The following is a 6,109-nucleotide window of genomic DNA, read 5'->3' as shown; positions in this document are numbered from 1 at the left end:
GACTTAATACTCAATATTTTAGTTACCTGTAACATCCAGTTGTAACCTTTTCCTTTCCTCTAGGTACGTACTTCACATCCCAACACTTATTTGTGGTCCGGTCTCGTTCGTTTGTAGTAGGACGTCGTAATAGACGACACAGACGTGAAGAATTAGAACCTTGTGTCCCAGTGTTTTTGTGTTATGCCCTGATAGGTTAGCCTAAATAAATTTGTATTTTCCTAAGTTTCATCATTACCTGCTATAACTAGCTTCATTAAATAGCTAACCCTACTCTCTTGTAGTGTACTAATTTCTTCTAAGTTGGCGCCTCTCCCAGACAATAATTAAACCGCAAACCAGTGACTGGACGTAGCGTCTAACGACTAACCAAGAAAAAGAAGAAGAAGATAAAGTAAGTTGGCCCACCTGCAACAGGAAGGGGCAAGAATAAATATGGCTGACAGCTTGTGATAGTAACAGAGTATAATATGTGTTTCATGTCTTCCAGGTAAAGGTGAGTAGTTACTCAAATCTAATCACATCCATTTAGATTTTTGTTTTCTTATGTTTTAGAACATGGCATCCACATGAAAAATAATATAAATATTCATGTTTTCATGTAATAATTTCAAAGTGTTGATTTTGAAGCACTTTAATGGGGGTGTCCACACTTGGTAGGTTAATTTAGTGAAAATTCCAGTAATGGACACGGGACCCTTGTTAAACTTCATTTCATTTCCACAGTTTTTACATAACAAAAATGGACATGCATCATCCTCGAAAGGTTTTCTTTAACTACACAGAGGATAACCTAGAGAAAGTGCCACTGAAGCAGTGAGAAATGACATGTCAAAAGAGGCCAGACGGGCATTCAAAATTCCCAGGTATGTATACGAAAATAAATATATAAATATTGATACCTAACAACTGAACACTTAAGTTACATACTAAACTAGTTCTTTTTGTTTACTTTAGGTCCACTTTAATAAGAAAATTATCTGGAGAAAGCCAAGAGAAGAGGATACTGCGGCCAGATCCAGTTTTTGGTGTAGAGTTGGAGTCGAAGATAAAGAAATGGATGGTCGACCTAGCCAAACAAGGGTTTCCCTTAATGCGGCACAGGGTGTTTATGACAGTGAAAACATTTCTGGACGACAAGGAAAAAGAACTCCTTAATCGTCCTTCAAAACAATTGTTGAAGGATAACATTCCTGGTGAGAAGTGGTGGCAGTTGATCTTGTCTCGGCATACTGAGGTAAAGGAAAAAACTGCCGAAGTCTTAACACGCTCACGAGCTGAGGTCACACAGGCAGGAATAAGAAGTTGGTTCAGCGACCTTGCAGTTTACTTCGAAGAAGGCTATTTTCATATGTTAAAAGATCTCACTCGTATTTTTAACGCGGATGAGATGGGCTTTCTTCTTTGCCCAAAGAATGGAAAGGTTATTGGGCTAAAGGGGAAGAATGATTTTTACAGTGTGGAACAAAACAACAGCAAGGAACAGTTGACAGTAATGACTGCACTTTCAGCTGCCGGTTGGATTGTACCACCTATGGTACCATAAAACGGGGTAACTTTGGCCACTTTCTCGTATGTTTTTAAAATTAAAATGTGAAATATTCCCTCTAATTTCCTGAAAAATATAATATAAGTTCTGCCATGTTTGTTCTTCATTTATAAATATGAACATAATTCTAATTGTTATTCAGTAATGAATTATGATTATCGAAACGGTGGCCGGAGTTACCCCTTGTTTTGGGGTAACTTCGGCCACTATAAAAATATCTCTTGAAACAAAGTTTTCTTCGATGTAGTGTTACTTCGGCCACTGTGAATGTTTTCTAAAACCTGCAGAACGCCCAGTATCAACAGTCGCAAACAAATGAAAACTGTTTGTGGTGAAACAAAAGTATAGTGATCAAATTCACATTTTTCACAAAGAAGAAACTATTTTATTTAGCCTAAGCGAACAAGCATTGTATGATATTACAAATTACGTGTTGCATTGCGTAATTATTCGTAATGGTACAAAAGATAATAAATAAAAAGTACAAAAATCATATAAAGACCAATAGTATGGAGAGAAAAGGAGATCGGAAAAGAAGCAATGTTGTAGGCTGTTCTCATAATACACTGTCTTCTAAATTAGAAAATATATGGGCCGTCAATCAAGTTCTTAATTGGACATCGTCCATGTCAACTGATAACCGTCTATTTATCATCGAAAAGAGGAACCGTCTTTCCCCTCCCTGTCGGAATAAACTTCCCCGTTTATTGTTATTGTGGCTTTATTAATCTCTTCTAAAGCATTCTTGAAGTAAACAGGCTTGTAATTACAGTACCCGCGGCCACGTAATGTTTCCTGTATGTTCTTGGCATGGCCGAAGTTACCCCGGAAGAGGACAACTTTTATCTCAAAAATATACCCTGAAAATCCTATTTGAATAAAATGCATCAAATTAGGTTGATTAGTTACCAGACGTACTTACATTTTGACCCCATAAACCACTGAAATGGAGAATCGAGTGCTGGGGCTAGAGAACAGTTTGTTTTCCACTGTTACCAGACAAGACAATAGCCAGGGCTGCGAAGAAAATGGATTGACTCAAAAATGAGCCCGCCAATGTTCTTTGGACTACCGATTGTTGATAGAGCAATCCGTTGTACGTGTATTTTAGTTGTTGCAAGTGGTTCATCTTTTCAGTATAGGAGGCAGGAGAAAATAAGTGTTGCTATTCATCAGTGGCCGAAGTTACTCCACTTTACGGTATTATATCCGTATGTGCGGATCCCCTGCGCCATTGCCCGAAATAATTCTCCAGATTGGGGAATCTGTGGTACTTCATCGGCTTGGATGACACGAGATATATTCTTTCAGTACATTGGGAATCGCTTTGTCCCCTCTCTAAAGAAGGAAGGTGTCACTTTCCCCATTCTTCTGTTCACTGATGTACATCTAACTTTACACACTAGTGAACTGTGTCAAAGTCTGGGAGTAATTATCGTAAGTCTCCACCTTATCAGCACTCACATTCTACAACCTGCTGATGTGAGTGTGTTCAAACCTCTTAAGACAGGTTGGTCGAAAGTATGAACATTTCCCTCAAGAAGTCACCAGACACAGCTTTCCTCAACTTCTGTCCACTGTTTTCCAAAATACTATAAAAGAGAGCAGTATTAATGGCTTTAGAAAATATGGACTTTACCCATTTGTTGCAAATGAAGTAGACTACACAAAATGCATTTAAGTTCAATGTCGTGGAGATAATGAGGAAAAGCAACTAGAGGAAGAACCATCAGGTGATTTATTCTTGATGGAATTAGAGAAGAACATCAACGATGAACTACTGAGGACTTTTAGTGAGTGCTTTCCAAATGAACGGCAAGGAAAGGAACAAGCATTGTTGCTGTACAACCTCTGGAGATAAAAAAAAGAGAACAACCAAATGATGCTGCATCTGAAGGCGAGGGGATCTCCAAGCTTAATGAACAAGAGGCAACCTCCGCTTCTTCTTCCAACAATGATTGTAGTGTTGAAGCTATTGATCAAACTATGAGCGAACCAGAAGTGCTGGAAAAGTTCAAAGACTATACAACTCAATCTCCTTTCAAACAATGCTGCTTCTGCCCCAAGCGTGAGGACAAAATAGTTAGAAGGAAACTACTGTAAGTCTACCTTCTGTTGTTACATTAGATTCTTTCGTGGATTAACTTGAAAAGAAAGAACATGGGAAAAGAAAGAGAAAAACTGAGGAGAAAGCAGGACAGAGAGGATAAGAAGGCAGAAAAAGCTAAGGTCAAGAAGAGAAAAATCATTGAAGAGAGAGATGAAAATGCAAATTTTTCGGTGCATAATGAGTCTGATGCTTCCGAGCTTAGGATTAGTGAGGATGAAGGTGAGGTAGCATCTTCCCAACCTTTCAATGGAGTGGTACTAAGAGGCAATTTCATTGTTGCAGAATTTGTGTATAATGAGAAGACTAAGTCTTCATTGGAGAGGTGGTGGAAGTAGGTGGAGGATTAGTAACTGCAAAATTTTTGAGAAAATCCACCAAGGTTGATAATGTTTACATTTTTCCTGAAGTTGAAGATGTTCAATGTGTAAATATACTGTAAGTCAAATTTTGAAAACTGTGCAACCATATCATATTGTTAGGGACGACATTACTTCACAGGTACTGAGTGCCAGTGAAAGAGTCTTTGTAGTATTAAGGTCGGTCTCCACTGATTTAACATTTAACACCAACATGTTATATTTAACATGTTACAATTGGCATGTATATTGTGATTGCGTCTTCCAATTGACTTTGCATGTTAATCAATGAATATTCAAGATAAACTTAAATATTATAATTAAGTGGTCCGCCTATTCAATACAATATATAATTTATTATATCTACCGATTTATCTACTTCAATACTTTCATCTACAACATTCCTAGAATTCAGTGTCTCGCCTCCCTTTACTAAGTTTCCGCTACGTAATTTCATATCCTTTTCACCTTGTGCAGCCATGATTCCCCCCAGATCACACATAAAAATTATATGGACACTCACTTACCCCCCACAAACACAGACTCTACTTTTACTGCTTTCCTTCCACGAATACTTAATGGTTTTCGAGCTCCACGTTGGTGCGACAAATGTAATTGTTCCCTCTCGTCAAAACACTTGAGGAGATGAAAGTTATTATCTTGGGACACATGAATATTAAATAAACTATTTGTGGCTTGCCCGCAAATTGCCACGCAAATAGAAACAACTAACATTCCATGGTTCCCCATTTCTCTATGTAATGTTTGGGCGCCATGGTTACAGTTTTAAATAAAACTGTAAACCAAAATTTATAGTTACTAGCATAGAGACTTACACTTAAATCACAGGGGTAGGATTTTAAATAATTAACCATTAAGTATCGCTTAAGAAAGAAAATTAACGCAATATAAAATACAAATGAATTTATTATACAAAACAATGAGATGAATCGGAAAAGTTTCCTTAAAGCGTGGAGGGATTTAGAATTTACTGAATTTACTATTGCTTGCTTTATCTAATTGAAGCTCACCAATTGCAGCTTTCGTTGACGTCATCTGGTTTCCGTGGTTACTCGTTCTCTTCTTCTTGATGTAGACTTTGCTCCATGGACATCCTTCCTTCCTTCTCTGATATGGTATGGGCTATCTTGACTAACACTCCCTACTTGCCTAGTCTTTAAATTAGACATTGGCCCTATACTTGTAATAACTGATCAGCGTTGATCGTATGAGGAGAAAATCCAGAGATATGAATTTTTCCATATTAGTAGAAATCTCAAACCAACTGAGCTATACTATTTATACGGTACAGATTTGTACCAATATTCCGTAGACTTGAACTAAACATAGTTCTTCGTCCACAATATTTACTGAATATCACACAAGCCATAAGCTTGTTTCGTTTCACGTAGATCCGATAACATAACCAAAGCGACAACACATTGTACAAAAATAACTATGTCGCGGAGCGACCACACACTGTATCAAATATCAAATCACGTCGTTCAAAGTAAATGTTCACAGTAGAAGTACTAATGATGGAGTATCTCGTTAGGTTGTAAGCTTGTAAGGTCGTAAGGTCCTAAGGCTCCGTTCTCGTGTTGAGAATCAGTATATATCCGGGCTCACCCCCACTCTTGGTAACAGTTCAATCTCAAAACTCATATACAACGAAGTATCCGATTCGATAGATCGAAGCATCAACTCCCCTTCCCTTCCTCCTCGACAAGTCCAGAAGGCGTGGCGATGATATAGCTGACCAGCTTTGCAAGCCTCGCACACGGGTCGCTGTTTACTAGCCTTGGTCATAAAATAAACCCATGACGCACGCAAAATCCCAAGCTTCAAGAATAACCCTCTGTATACACAAACATGAGATAAAATGAAAACAACTATGTCTCCACATATTGACCGTATTTACAACATAATGAATTCTTATCCTACATAATATAATAATTTAAATAATAAAATGATGTTATCATATATACAATATGATTCCAAAATGCCTTGATTACAAATGATTGATGTTGAATAAATATGTTATTACAAATAATTGCCGATAGCGGATAAACTTGATATCAAATGATATCGCGT

At 37.6% G+C, this 6,109-nt stretch overlaps 1 long non-coding RNA gene across 1 annotated transcript; it reads left to right on the top strand.

Annotated features, from left to right (window-relative positions):
* Positions 1–408: 408 nt before the first annotated feature.
* Positions 409–2,553, top strand: LOC136877146 (uncharacterized). The gene is made up of 3 exons (XR_010860726.2): positions 409–496; positions 727–866; positions 958–2,553. It is a non-coding gene; the product is annotated as an uncharacterized lncRNA (long non-coding RNA).
* The last annotated feature ends 3,556 nt before the right edge of the window (positions 2,554–6,109 follow it).

This window comes from Anabrus simplex, chromosome 7 (genome assembly GCF_040414725.1).
Source record: "Anabrus simplex isolate iqAnaSimp1 chromosome 7, ASM4041472v1, whole genome shotgun sequence".
Taxonomy (NCBI): Eukaryota; Metazoa; Arthropoda; class Insecta; order Orthoptera; family Tettigoniidae; genus Anabrus; species Anabrus simplex.
This window is presented reverse-complemented; position numbering and strand designations above follow the sequence as displayed.